Source organism: Antechinus flavipes, chromosome 2 (genome assembly GCF_016432865.1).
Source record: "Antechinus flavipes isolate AdamAnt ecotype Samford, QLD, Australia chromosome 2, AdamAnt_v2, whole genome shotgun sequence".
Taxonomy (NCBI): Eukaryota; Metazoa; Chordata; class Mammalia; order Dasyuromorphia; family Dasyuridae; genus Antechinus; species Antechinus flavipes.
Window position 1 is genome coordinate 220,436,113 of NC_067399.1, and position 16,487 is coordinate 220,452,599.

Here is a 16,487-nt window from a genome sequence, read left to right on the forward strand (position 1 = left end):
TAAGGAGTTCTTAATGCTGTTTGCCTCAGTTTCCTCATCTGTAAAATTTTCTGGAAAAAGAAATGGCTAACCACTCCATTATTTTTGTTAAGAAAACCGCAAATGGCCTCATAAAGAGTCAAGTATAACTGAAGTAACTTGACAAAAATAACAAAAGTTGAAGGCTTCAAAAAATAACATTTGAAGCAGCCTAATCCACTTTTGAACAGCTCTAATTGTTTAGAAGTTTTTCCTGACATCAAGTCCAAAATTAAGCTTTCGAACATTATTTTCCAAAAAGGTAAAGGATAGACAGAAAGGCCTCACATTTACAAAATATCTATAGCAGCACTTTTTATAGTAGCAAACTATGGGGAGGAAAGGAGGTACCCATAATCTAGGAAATGTTAGTGTAGATGGGTAGTGTATAGAGCACTTAACCAAAGTCAAGAAAGCCTGAGTTTGAATCCCCTCCCCAGAAAAAGCAATTTTCTGACTGTATAGAATAAGGCATCCATTCTCCTATATAAACAATGTATTGATTTGTTTTGCTTAGCTACCCTTTTTTGTTACAATATTGGACTCTATAGTGGGGGACACATAGGGAGAAGGAATAAAATCATTAAAGAGTGACAGTAGTTTTAAAAACACTATCATTTAAACATTTTTTTATGAGTACATAGCCCATACCCTGAGATTTCCTCACAATGTGGTTATAACATAATTCTGTACTATAATCAGTTGTGAAAGCTGAAATGTGGTAGACATCATGGGAGATCCTATTGAAGAAGAAGAAGCCAGGAAAGCCTTTAAATACAGGGAAAGGTTTTTGGAAAATAAATTTCCCTTCTTTTGTCCCCAAGTAGTAAAAGAAGAGGGCAGCCTGGTGACATAGTGGATAGAACCCACTCAGAGCTTGGAATCTGTAGGCTCTTCTTCCTGAATTAAAATCTGGCCTCAGATACTTAGTAGCTATGTGACTCTGGGCAAATCACTTAATCCCATTTGCCTCAGTTTCCTTATCTGTAAAAAGAGCTGAAAAAGGAAATGACAAACCACTCCAGTATCGGTGTGAAGAAAACCCTAAATGGAGTCACAAAGAATCAGACATGACTGGAATAACTCAACAACAACAATAATAGAAGAAAGTAAGATAAGATAAAAGCTACAGGAACCTACACTGAAGGTGGCAAAGGAATGGGAAGACCATGTTACTCCAGCTTCTCATATCAAACCACATGCATAGTCAACTACATAATTTCCAAGGATATCTGATTCCTGTACAAATCCAAATCCCTTAAAGATAACAACAAAGCATGGTAGAAATTGCAAAGCACAAAGATCTGGTTTAAGTTTTGTACTTTTAGTTCTGTGAGCAAGTCACTATATTTCTCAGCTTCTATGGAAATAGAAATAGTTTATTATCTGCCCTACCTACCTTAATGGACAGATGTGAAAATCTTTTGTAAAGTATTTTACAAATGTAAGGGATTGTTATTATTATTATTATTATTATTATTATTATAATCATCTGATTTTTCTCTTCTTTTCTGACAGTTCAGTTAGAAATGGTAATGAAACAAGTTATTATCTTATTATTTTCATTCATATTTAAGTTTATGAAATATGACATAAGTAGAAGGAATAATTGCTTTTTATAGTTGAATAAAAGTATTAGGTTTGTAGCAAAAGCGATATCTTAATCCCTCCTCCCAGGTAGTTGAGGCTTGTTTTTTTTTTTTTTTCTTTCCTTAAAGGATATTAAGACATTCCTTGAGATTAGATTGGCTCCGGGACTAAGGACTATTGACTTCACTTTCTCATCATGGGAGTACAAATCAGTCACCTAGGGTGAGAGAAGGCCTGTCTCAGAGATTTGGTTGGTGGATAAAGATGGGGAATGCAGACAAGATTGCTTTCCTCAGCTAAATCTCTTCAAGGTGTCATCAAAGCTTATCCTTGTGGAATATCCTCCTGTTATAACTAAGTCGATCTCCTTTTGCTAACTGGTTAAAGATTTATGAATGTTTCACTTTATTCCAGTATCAATCCTAAACTGAATCAGGCTTAGACCAAAACAGTATTATAAGTCTATTCTCTGAAAGCATTCCCAGTACAGCTACAAAAGCAGACAAGATCCATGGAATGATACATACCTCAATCTATTTCCCAATGATTTTGGTCTGCTAGATCTCAATATTTTAAAGGTTTTTCATTCTATGTAGCTTGGAGATGATGAATATCTAAACTGGTAACATTTACTAAAAATATTGTTCTTAAATTTTTATGGATCAATATTCTGTCCAGACAATTATCGGAAATTTTGTCTGTGATAATGGTCCAGTTCTCGTATCATTTATTGATTGGATTCTTAAAGATATTTTGAGGTCTATATTTATAGTATAAGGATTTGTCATCTAAAAGGCGATGACAGTTAGCAAACTACTATAACAAGCTATAATTCTATCTGCCAAGCAAGCTACATCTTTTCAAGTATTTAGGAAGTGCTAAATTTTTTCAGCCCACAGTAATATATAAAATAAATTTTACCATTTTCATGCATAATCTATACTGATTACTAAGCTCAATCTCCTTGAGGTTAATTCTTCTATAATTTCTCTTGACAATAACCTGAACCCAAACTGCTATAATAAGTCTCTCTGCTTCCACAAACAAATCTGCATGATTTGGGGGCATTTTTTTATTGATATATTATTGGTTGAATTCATAATGACATTGCCCATGGAGGACCTTTTGGTGTCATTCTTGGATCTTGGATCTTAGTTTTTTCATAGGCTTTATCCTGAGGCAAATAATTTTCTATTACATCAGTCAAATTCAACAGCACATACCTTTAATAACTTTTACTAATGCTTGGTGAAGTGTTGTTTGTTTATTCCAAAATAATAAAATAATATTTTATTATTTTAAAATAATTTGTATTTAAATACAAATTATTGTATTTGTTTGTATTGCCTTTGTTTGGAATATTTCCCATCTTACAAAGTGTTCACAAAAGCTGTATCCTTTCAAAGATTCATCCTTTGTTCATCAGTTGGAAATGGCTGAATAAATTGTGGTATGTGAATATTATGGAATATTATTGTTCTGTAAGAAATGACCAGCAGGATGATTTCAGAGAAGTCTGGAAAGACTTCATGAACTGATGGTGAGTGAAATGAGAAGGACCAGGAGATCATTATACATAGCAACAATATAATTGTGTGATGAACAATTCTGATAGATTTGCTCTTTTCAACAATGAGATGATTCAAGCCAATTTCAATAGACTTGTGATGGAGGGAGTCATCTGCAACCAGAGAGCGTTGGGCATTGAATGAGGTTCACAACATAGTATTTTCACTTTTTTGTTGTTGTTTACTTGGTTTTTGTTTTCTTTCTCATTTTTTCCTTTTTGATTTGATTTTTCTTGTGTAGCATGATAATTATGGAAATATGTATAGAAGAACTGCACCTGTTTAACATATTGGATTACTTGCTGTCTAGGGGAGGAGTGGGGAGAAGGGAGGGAGAAAATTTGGGATGCAAAGTTTTGTAAGGATGAATGTTGAAAACTATCTTTACATGCATTTTGAAAATAAAAAGCTATTATTAAAAAGAAAAGAAAGATTCATCTTTGAGAAACTCCATTTCATGATTTGGAATCATGGGACTTTTTTGTTCAGCTCCTTTGACAGTAGAAAGGGATGCTAATGTGCTTCTCCTTGCCCTAAGCCCCCAAGGCCTAACTGAATGGTCACTTGTCAGTGATGTTGTGGAGAATTTTTTATTAAAGCATGAATTGGGTCTCTGTATTATCTGCCAACTCCTTTGAATCTGTGATTTTGTTGTCCAGGACAGTCATATTTCAAATGCTCCTAAATCCATCAGTCTTTTCTTGTCCTCACCTGCCTACTTCCAATGTTCTTAAGGACCATGGTGTTCCCTGCAAAAGATGTGCTATGTAAGCAAACACGGCAGCCTTCATCCTACTATTGTTTTAACTCACAAGACCTCTTACTCACAGCACACTACAGCCCACAGATTTGATTACTGAAGTCAAATGAATGAATGGAAGATGTCCAAGATTCTTGAGCGCAAGCCTTCCCAGCACGTGCGCTTCCATCCTGGAAGCATGTCATGCTTTTCCTTCTAATAGCATATCCTCTGGGTAATCATAGATTATTTATAGCTCTTCTTCTGAACTTGGTTTGAAGGCATAGGAAAGTCCTTTCTTTGATAAGCAAAAGTGAGGGGCTGTCCTCCTGAGGCTTTCTTACCTCCTACTTCTCAATGAGTTTTGCTTTCTCTGGCTCACAATGGTGGGTTCTATGGGCTGATATAATCTGATTCTGACTGACCAGTAAATGGAACAACCTTATTCCTGAATAATGTGTGATGCTAGATGTGGAGTTAATAATAACCAGTAAGAGGATCTGGTAGCTGTGTTTGAATAAGCATGGTATAGTGGAAAGAATGCTGTCTCCAGAGTCAGAAGATCTGGATTCCAAGCCTATTTAATACAATTGCACTTTCTATGACCTTGATCAATTTAATTTCCTTGTTCCTCAGTTTTCTAATATTCTAATAATTTTCTAACATGAAAGTGTGGACCAGAATGCATTAAGGTTCCTTTCATCTCTCCAAAGCTCATCTTAAATGGAAATAAGAATCCTCACTAAGTGCTTATAGCAACCCTTCCATGAATATAATCTTGAGTTGCTGTGGCTGAAAAAAGTTCATTGCCTAGTGGCGAACCCTTGGGGTATGAGCTTTTTTAAACTTAGCTAGGCTCATCCTCAGAAGACAAATAAACAGTCCATCTTTGAGTTTGTACTCAAAGTTGTTCTGATTTTATAAGATCTATTAGAGTTGATGTTCACCTGGCATAGCCTGTAATAATCCAGGATCACCTCCATTTCATGAAAAAGCCTAAGAAGAGAAGTTTTGCTACAGGCTGATATTAGGTACTTTTTTAAAAATTAGTCCTGATTTAAACAAAAGACATACAAAACCCTAAAACAACCTCCTTTCCCCTCAAAAAATGGGAAGTGGAAGAGTATGGATTGTGGATCTGCCTCTGTCCTTGTCCATATACTGCCTTGTATATTTATATATAAATTGCAATCAAGCAGTGGAAAAATGACATAGTAATTTACTGTTGGTGGAGCCTTGAATTGGTTCTACTATTCTAAAACGTAATATGGAACTGTACTTCCAAAAAATGATGAAAATGGTCGTGCTCTTGAATATGTATGTATTTATGTATGCACATAGGTATTCATACAATATATGTATATATATAAATATATATGTATATATATATATATTCAAGGTATATATCCCATATTTGTTGGATATATATGTGTATATGTGTATTTTTTCAAGGCATATATCACATATATTTTGAATATATGTGTATGTGTTAAAAGTATATTCATAGACGCATGGAAAGACATCCAGTGATACAGAATGAAATGATCAGAACCAGGAAGACAGCATGCTCAATGACTATAATAATATAGATGGAAAGAAGGAAGGAAGGAAGGAAGGAAAGAAAGAAAGACAAAGGAAGGAAAGAAATGCTGTTTGACTATATTGACAGAGCTCGGTCCTAGAGAAGAGTTAAGAAAACTCTCTCTTTACAGAAGGGAGAGATTGCAGGGCATGCGATGTTGCTCTATTGCATATTGCATTACTGTTAGTTATAGATAGGACGTTTGATTTTGCTTATCTGTTCTTATTTCATTTTTTTCCTCAGTGTGTGTTGTAAGGATTGGCTTAAAGACTGGGGGGGGGGGGCAGGATTTATAAAGAATGATAGTGGTAGGGATTAGACTGGCTGTTATGTGGTACAATTGATAGATAGATGGTCAGACCTGCCGTGAGGAAGGCTCATCTCCCAGAATTCAAATCTAGACACTTAATGATGTCCAGGTGTGAACCTGGGCAAGTCACTGAACCCTGATTGCCTCAGTTTCTATATCTGTAAAATGAGCTGAAGAAGGAAATAGTATCTTTGCTAAGAAAATGCCAAAAAGAGTCACAAAGAGTAAGACAAGACTCAAAACGACTGAACAACAATATGTGATTTCATTGATATAGGGAATTCATAGACAAGAAAATTGCCTCTGTTAATGTGGATTAGTGCCTTTTCTGAGATGTATGATCTTGGAAAGTTTCTGAGAATTTTGAAAAGTGAAAGGATTTGCCTACCTAAGGTCACATGGCTAGTTTGTACCAGAAGTTAAGTGAAGTTTTTCTAGAATTAAGGATGGCTCTCTAATATACCACACTGCCTCTTGTTGATACAAAAACAAAAAATATCAATAATTTTAATAGCTTTATTCAAATTCCAAACCAGAGTCAAAGAACTGAGAAGCTGTGAGCAAAAGTATGACACTCCAAGCTCCTTTGGTTCTTTTAATATTTGTTTATGGTTAACTTTGAGCCCAAAACAAACAATCTTGGGCTGCCCACTGAGTCCTCAAACCCAACCAAAAGGCATCTGGCACAAGTGAGCTCCCTAATGGCCCCACACTCTCCCAGGCAACAGGAGGCAGTCATAAGGAAAGGTTCCCTAAAGAACATGTAATTTAAAGAGCTCTGGAGGATGATTCAGACATTCCAGGCTCGCTTTTATTTTTCCTTTTTTTGTTGATGTGTGAAATATAATTTTAGTCATTTTTTCTGATGACTTTTGAGTTTATAAGCAGTAATTATCAACTTGAGATCAGAGACCATCCCTAACCCATCCACATTGCAAAACTTTGCTTTCTTCCAATCCTCAGGCTATTTTAAAGACAACCAGTTAGCTAGTATTTGACAAAAATTGCTGGGAAAATTGGAAATTAGTATGGCAGAAATTAGGCATTGACCTACACTTAATACCCTATACCAGGATAAGGTCAAAATAGATTCATGATTTAAATATAAAGAGTGATACTATAAGCAAATTAGAAGAACAAAGGATAGTCTATTTCTCAGATCTCTGGAGAAGGAAGGAATTTATGACCAAAGAAGAACTGCAGTACATTATGGAATGCTAAATGGATAATTTTGATTATATTAAGTTAAAAAGTTTTCATACAAACAAAACCAATGTAGACAAGATTAGAAGGGAATCAGAAAACTGGAAAAAATATTTACATCCAAGGATTCTGACTGATATAGGCCTCATTTTTAAAATATATAGAGAATGGACTCAAATTTATAAGAATAGAAGCCATTCTTCTTCTAAAACATATAGAGAATGGACTCAAATTTATAAGAATACAAGCCATTCTCCAGTTGATAAATGGGCAAAGGATGTGAATAGACAATTTTATTATTAATTTTAATTATTAATAAAAAATTAAAATTAAAACTATTACTTGTCATATTAAAATGCTTCAAATGACTATTGGTTAGAGAAATGAAAATTAAGACAACTCTGAGATACCACTACACACTTCTCAGATTGGCTAAGATGACAGAAAAAGATAATGATGAATGTTAGAGCGGATATGGCAAAACTGGGACACTAGTGTATTGTTGGTGGAACTGTGAATTGATTCAACATTTTGGAGAGTAATATGGAACTATGCCCAAAGGACTATCAAACTGTGCATACCCTATGATCCAGTAGTGTTTCTACTGGGCTTGTATCCCAAAGAGATCTTAAAGGAGGGAAAGGGACCCACATGTGCAAAAAATGTTTGTGGCAACCCTCTTTGTAGTGACTAGAAACTGGAAAATGAGTGGATACCTATCAATTAGAGAATGGCTGAATAAGTTATGGCATATAAATGCTATGATTTCAGAGACCTGGAGAGACTTAAATGAACATGATGCTAAGTAAAGTGTATAGAACCAATTGTACACATCAATAAGATTACACGATGATCAATTCTGATGGATGTGGCTCTTTTCAACAATGAGATAATTCAAGCCAGTTCCAATGGACTTGTGATGGAGAGAGCCATCTGCATCTAGAAAGAGAACAGTGGGGACTAAATGTGTATAACAACATAGTATTTTCACCTTTTTTTTGCTATTTGCTTGCTTTTTGTTTTCTTTCTCATTTTTTCCCTTTTTGATCTGATTTTTCTTGTGCAGCATGGTAATTGTGGAAATATGTATAGAAGAACTATGCATGTTCAACATATATTGGATTACATGCTCTAGGGGAAAGGGAGAAAGGAAGGAGAAAAAAATTGGAACTATCTATACATGTATTTTGAAATTTAAAAAGCTTTAAAATATTTCTATTTTAAAACAGGACAGCCAGTTAGGACTTGAGGCAGAAGGACTTGTCCCTAGAAATGTTCTTCTGGGATATCAAGCTTGAAAATAAGATAAAAGTTTGAGTCCCTCCTGCACCTTTTTTCCTCTTTCATCTTCTCCAAGGCAGGGCTAGTTCTCTGTTCTAAGAAGCAACAAACAGAAGAACAGATATTTTCATAGTAAATCACAGATTTTGAAGCTAGAAAAGACCTTGAAGCTCTCTGATCCAATTCCTTCATTTTACAGGTGAAGGAACTGAGAATTTAAATAGGTCACATAGGTAAATCACAGAGCTGGCATTTGAACTTTGATGCCAAATTCAAAACTCTTTTCACTGGGTAATTCATTAGGGAATTATTCTCCAGAAGAATTTGTTTTCTTTGGGGGAATGGGAGGAGGAGGCCTCCAGAAATATACCAATGTCATGGCTATTGGATATCATCCCCTTCTCACCATCCCACAGATACGTCAACAAAGTTAGTTTTATTCATTTGTTAACCCAAGTGATGAGTTAATCTAGACCAGTGGGTCTTGGAAATGACCAAATTTAACCCTTTGACTAGACAGATGAGGTGATCCCCCAAGATGACCCAGCTAGCTTCAGACAGAAAAACTACTACCAACTCACTTCTCAGAAGCCAAGACGCTATGGCCCAACATAGCTGGGAGAGTCACAGGACCTCAGAGGCTGCCTGGTTGTGGCCAAGGCCAGTCAATCTCTAGAATACGCCCCTCTCTCTGCTTGGACTTTGGTGCAGGCCCTCCGATTTTCTGTGATCGCCTCCTGGGGTACTGTCTCAAGTCTGTCCCCATTCTAATCCACCTTCCATTCATCCACAAAGGGATTTTCCAAAAATGAAGGCCCTTTCACGTTAGCACCCTCACCACTCCCCTCCAGCATCAGATAAAATCCTCTGTTGGACCTCCAAAGCCCTTAAAAATCGAGCCCCATCTTCCACATTACTCCCCACTTAATGCGTGATTCTCTGACCCAGTTTCAGACACATTCACTGACTGTCCCTCATTCATGGAAGGCTTTCCCTCCTCATCTTTGCTTCTTGCCATTCTTCAAGTACTCCTTAAAAATCTCATCCCCTACAGTAAGCTTATCCTGAACTGTCTTAATTTCAGTGGCTTCTCTCTGTTGATTATCACCATTTTATTTTGTATAGGACTTGTCAATACATAATAGTTTGTGTGCTGTCTCCCTTATGGGACTTCTTGAGAACAAGAACTGTTTTTTTGTTTACTTTGCAGTCCCAGCATTTAGAACGGTGTCTGGTACATAACAGGCACTCAATAAATGCTTTTTCACTAAGTGACTGACTAATCTATCCTACCCTTCACAAAAATCTCCTGCAGCATATTTGAACAAGACTCAACTGATCGGATGAAGGGGGTTCTAGTGGCAGCTTGTCCCACTTATTCGAAAGCTCTCTGACCTTGACAAAGACTGTGAGACTTGAAGGTATAGTGCTTTGATCCTGTAAGGAAGAAGGTCCCACACTGATGGGTTTTGGGATACAAACTTTGGCCAGGTGACCATGAAGGCCCATGTCAGCTCTAAGGAGAGGGTCAGGGATGGGCCCTTGGGGTATCACTGCCATTTGGTGGACTGTCTCTCTACAAGCATGGCTACTCCAGTAGTAATATCTGTGGGTATTTAGGCTGCTGGTAGCGCCTAAATCCAGCTTAAGAACAGTGATCCCTTACCTCCTTGAGCCCCATTCCTCAGATGTCAAGTGAGGTAGTTTGTCCTAGATAATCTCTAAATAAAATGCTATGGTACTGTGACTTCCCCAGCTCACAGTCTTGCACAAGCTAAATCCTCGGAGAATTCTAATCCTGCTTACCCTGAATCTTGCCTTACACCACCCTAATATCCACCCACTCTTGGGAGACTTTGCAAACCCTCAGCTGGTCCATTAACAGATTATGGTAGGGAAAACTACTTCGTAGGCCCCAGGAGTGGGAAAGCTGGGGGCAAGAAAGAACTTGGGAGGCTAGCCCAGAGAGAGAGTGCTGGCAGGTCCAGCCCCACCCTAATTCCAGGGGGGTGACCTCATCCCAAGGCAAGGGCAGGCAGGTCTTGGCTCATAAGCATCTTGGGGGAGGGGCTTCAGGGGCGTCCCAAGGACAGGACCAAGTGCTTCCACAGGGAGAAGGGAGAAGAGGTGAAGAAGACTTTCCCACCTGGAAGCTTTAGAAGCTAAGGATCAGGGCTGGCCCCCCTGGGAGGACCATCACCCCTGGTGCTTCCTGTGGGTAATGCCATGTAGAATTGTTTCTCATATTTATCTGGTGTTTTGAGGTTGTAGAATACTTTCACATGGACGCCTCACAACAACTCCGTGAGGTAAGCAAAGGAAGTATTGTCAAGTTCATGGTAATGATGAAGAAATTGAGGTTCAAAAAAGGTTACACTGACTTTGCTGAGGTCATGCAGCTAGGGCTGTGCTGAAACCAGCTTGAACTGGCTCTGGAGAGGCAAATTAGGGCTGGATTTGTTATTTTGTGGATTGTCTAGACTCAAGAAAGTGATGAAGAAAAGATTAGTAATACGGATTAAACGGATGTCGTGCGTGCATCTTCCCCCAGTGAGCTGGTTGTTCAACAATTACCAGCAGACAATTGGACTTAAGGTTAGAAAGACTTGAATTCATATCTCACTTCAGACACTTGCTAACTGTGTGACCCTGGGCATGGCACTTAACTTTTCAGCCTCAGTTTTCTCATCCATAAAATAAGGATAATAATAGCACTTGTTTAAGGTTGTCATGAGGGCTAAATGAAATGTTGCAAGTACAGTGCTTTGTAAACCTTATACATGTCAACTATCCCAGTGGCTACCCACCACCATGGAACCATGGAACCTGCCCTTCTAACAAATGATTACAGTTTATAACAAATAGCTATAATTAAAGCAAAAAAAAAAAAAAAGCTCTGAAAAAAATTTTTTTTAATTTTTAAATTTTATTTTACTTTTTTTTTTTTTTGGCTGAGGCAATTGGGGTTAAATGACTTGCCCAGGGTCACACAGCTAGGAAATGTTAAGTGTCTGAGATCACATTTGAACTCAGGTCCTCCTGACTTCAGGGCTGGTACTCTATCCACTGTGCCACCTAGCTGCCCTGAGGTCTAAAAAATGCTTCTGCCTGGAGGAAGGAACCAAATATTTAGCTATCAGTCATCTAAAACCATCTTTGGTCACTTGCATGGATCCAAGTGAGGAAATCTTTCATTGTTATTTTCATTTCCCTGTAGCTAGATGGCAAGATGAATAAAGTCCTGGAGTCAAGAAAACCTAAGTTCAAATCTCAGATACTTAGCTTGGCCAAGTCACCTAACTTCTGTCTGCTTCAGTTTCCTTAACTATAAGATGATAATAACTATACCACCTCCCAGGGTTATTGTGACTATCAGTTAAAATAATATCCATAGAGCATTTTGCATTATGCCTGGAATATAATAGATGCTTAATAAATGGTTCCTCCCTTTATACTATTGTAGCCATCATGTAAATTGTTCATCTGATTCTGTTCTGCATCACTTCATAAAAGTCTTTATAACTTTCTCTGAATTCCTCACTTTCATACTTTTAAAATATGGCATAATATTTCATTATATTCAGTAATGTGATTTGTTCAGCCAGTCACAAGTCAAAGGTAATGATAGATTTAAAACTAGACGTGACTTCAATGTTTTAACCCAACTCCTCTTTTACAGATGAAGAAAATGAGGTCCAAATGGGTGAAATTACTTGCTCAAAGTCACATAGGAAATAAATTGGGGTTTGAATCCATATTCCTCAGATCTTAGAATCAGTGTTCTTTCTTCTATAACATGCTATTAATTTTTCTTCCAGGTTTTTGCTGCTGCTGCTACTACTACTACTACATACTAGTATTACTACTACTACTACTACTACTACTGTTATTATTTCATTCCCCAAAAAAGTGTCCTATTCCCCTTTCTTGCCACTACAGAATAGAGCATGAAAAGAGTATGAGTTTTGGAATCAGATGATATAAATTCAAATTCTAACTTTACCACCTATTCCCTAAATTCTCTGGGCTGCATCTATAAAAATAAAGTGTTGGATAAGTTAACATTTAACATCCTTTCCAGTTCTAAATCCGTGATTCGCTGAGTACCTTTCAATGGTAGGGAATGGCAAGATAAATTGTTATGTGAAAATAATCAAATATGGTAACACTATAAGAAAGTATGAATTTGAGGAATTATAGTGAAATTTGGAAAGACTTGTATGAACTGATGCAGAGCCAAGAAAGCAAAATTAGGAGAACTATTTCCATGGTGACCATCTGATGATACCATCTTCACTTCCATCCCCTAGTCTCATATCTATATGCCTATATGGCAGTGGCAAAGCCCTCTCTGTAATGGCAAAGAAAGAATAAAATTCTACATCCTTCTCCCTAGGCTATATTCCTCCTCCCCCATCATAGCCTTCCTCCTGCAGTCACATCCCCAGTTATTTTTATTCGATGGGGCCTTTGTTGGTCCTTACAGGCACCGTGTGGTTGCTGTTGACTGCTTGCAGGCAGAAAGCATGAATTTCCTGTGTGGCTTCTTCCTTCTTCCTCATGCATGCTCTGAGACCTTCTCTATTATAGTTGTCTAATCTAATGCTTCACCAAAGTCTAACTAAGAAGCTCAGAAGATAAAACTCCAGATAAATAGCTTTCCTCAACTGGGACAAAGAGTGAAAGAATAGGAGAAGGGAACCAACTGTCCTCTAAGCCAAGTTTTAGACAGCCTAGCCTTCCATCTTCCTGCATCTTCAAGGTTTTCCAACTTGATTTCCTTTGCAAAGAATCTTTTATTTAATCTATTAAATTTCTTTCTCTAGTTATCTCCTGCCTAAGCTGGAAAAATAACAGTAACTTTAAGGGCTAAACTTGCTGAAAGGTTAAATGCCATACTCAGAGTCACACAGCAAGTGTCTGAAGTGAAATATGAATTCAAGACTTTTTGACTCCAAGTCCAATTGTGTGCCGGTAAATACCATACCAGCTTGCTGAGGGAAAATGCACACATGATAAACTTTTAACCCCACTCTGAACCTGTTTTTTCTTTTCTCAGAATCAATATTTGGGAAATGAGGACACTATGCAAAACTTGCATATTGAAATTTCCTGGTACAGAAAATGGACCTCAGTCTCCTCATCTGTAAAATAAGATTGTGAGATTAGTTTTCCCCTGAAATCCCTTCAAGAACAGTGGATAGATTTCTGCATTTGGAGTAAGGAAAATGTAGGTCTCCCTAGACACTTTCTTGCCCCATATGGCAAACCACATCACCTCAATATCTTCACTTTCAAATTAGAGATAATAATAGCAACTATCTCACAGAGTTGTTGTAAATATCACATGATCTAATGTATATATGAAAGTACTTCACAGACCTTAAAGAGTTATGATTACTTTCCTAATATCCTGAGAATACATTGTTGCTAGAGGGATAAAGCAACTGCTTACAACTCTCTGGTAGCCCCAAAACCCTCAAGTTCTCTAGCCATGGGCTCAGGGGAGTCAGGTTCATGGGACAGAATTTACTATTTTAGACTTAGGCTTGGGCTTAATTAACATGGAATCTCAGGGGCCAGCTAGTCCAAACCCTTCAGTTTACAGTCAAAGGGAATGAGCTTAGAGAAGTGAGTGACTTGTCCAAGTTCACACAGGTGGTAAGTAGCCAAATCCAGATTAAAATTCCTGCCTTTGACTCAAAGTTCAGTGTACTTTTTGCCTCCTCCAGATACCTACTTTAAAAAAAAATTCTTTGAAAATTCCTTTACCCATTGTGGTATATGAATGTTATGGAATATTATTGTTCTGTAAGAAATGACCAGTAGGATGAATACAGAGAGGCTTGGAGAGACTTGCATGAACTGATGCTAAGTGAAAGGAGCAGAACCAGGAGATCATTATACACTTCAACAATGATACAGTATGAGGGTGTATTCTGATGGAAGTGGATTTCTTCGACAAAGAGAAGATCTAACTCAGTTTGAATTGATCAAGGATGGACAGAAGCAGCTACACCCAAAGAAAGAACACTGGGAAATGAATGTAAACTGTTTGCATTTTTGGTTTTCTTCCCGTGTTATTTCTACCTTCTGAATCCAATTCTCCCTGTGTAACAAGAAAACTGTTCGGTTCTGCACACATATATTGTGTCTAGGATATACTGGAACCTATTTAACATGTATAGGACTGCTTGCCATCTGGGGGAGGGGGTGGAGGGAGGGGAAAAATCGGAACAGAAGCAAGTGCAAGGGATAATGTTGTAAAAAAAATTACTCTGGTATGGGTTCTGTCAATAAAAAGTTATTATAAAATAAATATATATATATATATATATATATACCTTAAAGTGCTAAATAAATGCTATCACTATAGAGTTACTATTTCTCCTTGCCAGAGGAGAATAAATTTATTTTTCTTTTAACTATTTAGATATTATTTCATTTAGTAAAGATACATCAGGTATTGAAAAAAAAGAAAAGAAAAGAAAAGAAAATTCCTTTACCCGTGTAAGATTGTTAAAATTTCTTGGGGGAAAGGCAGCATGGAAACTTAATAAATGTTTTTTTTTTTTTTAATTCAGTTGAGTTGGGTTGAATTGAAGCAGAGTAGGCCTAAGGCTTTTTTGCAGTTTAGAGAGGCCATAGACACAGGCAATCCTTAACTTGCCGGAGCTCGTCTATAATAAGTACTTTCACATAGACCAGCCTGTCCTCTTCACTCTCAATCCACAGAGAAGATAATAAGAGCCCGCAGGACTATATAACTCATGGAGCTTTCCTCATAGCAATCCCGTGTGGGCTAAATTGATTAAATATCATCATTCTCATTTTATAGTTGAAGAAAGTGAGTCAGAATAAGGTAATTACCCTGAAATCATATAGCCAATTAGTGTTGAAGGTAAGAGTTGAACCCAGATCTCCTGAGTTCAAGTCCAGCACCCTCTCCCAACATACCATAGATATGGTATACTATATAGATACCATATATATAAAGATATATGTATACATTATATACCATAATAGATATATTATATCACATATCTTACCTATAATAGCTATATCCTAGAATTCTATATTCGGATGCCACAATGAGAAAACTCTAACTCTGGTGTCTGAGAACCTGGGTTCAAATTTCATTTCTCCCACTTGTTAGCTATCTGACCTCATGCAAGGTAATTAACCTTTCCAAACCTCAGTTTCCTTATTTGTCAAAAAAGATTATTAGCTAGATGGTCTTTTCTGGTTTTAAATCTACAACCCTGTGATGTTCAATGGAGATGTTTTCGAAAAAAAAAAAAAAAAAAAAAACTTCTAGCTGGGAGAGCAAGCAAATGTCTATGTACAAATAAAAACAGGCAAGGAGAAAAGCAACTTTAGGTCCAGATAGGCACTGATTGCTGAACTCTGTGATGATTTTTAGCAGGAAGCTGGATTGGAAATCAGAATGGGAAAAAAAGTTTCTCCTCTCCTGTTCCACCAATCATTTACTTGCCCTGAATACTGATTCAGCTCATAAAGGAAATGATCATCTGGAAAGAGTGTCTCCTGTTCCTAGACCCTGTCAGACACAGCTGCCATAGGGTGACAAACTGGTATTCTACCTCTGGAGAGCTCTTGAAAGCTAGAAAAAAGTGGAAAAGTTAATTAGGCTAGGTGCTCTGGAAAGTAAGGTTCAAACAAGGTCTGTAGGAAAGGGCAAACTTAACATTTTTCTTTCCAGGGGAATAAAAATGCAAATATCACTGGAGCAGACAAATTACAGTTCAAAGTAGAATCTTTGATCCACATATCATAAAATCATTCATCTGGTATGATCAGGGAATGAGGTATTCTGGTTAATCAAATATTTTCATGAATAAAGTTTTTGTATACATCATTTATGAATAGCCATTTTTTTCTAAAACATTGTTGATACTTCTCAGTGACTCTCCTCCCCACTCACACCTTTGTAACAAAGAGTACAGCTAAGCAAAAGAAATCAACCCATCATCCATCCCTGTTTGAAAATATATTTTACATTGCATACCTGTGATCTACCACTTCTCTGCCAAGAAGCTGAAGGGACACTTTCAGTCTTCTGAAGTCTTGAGGATCACTAGTATTGAAATAATGATTCAAACACACAAATGAAGGCGTGATCTCATGAATGTGGGAAATAAATGGCAATCTTTGAAAAACAGGCAATATGATACA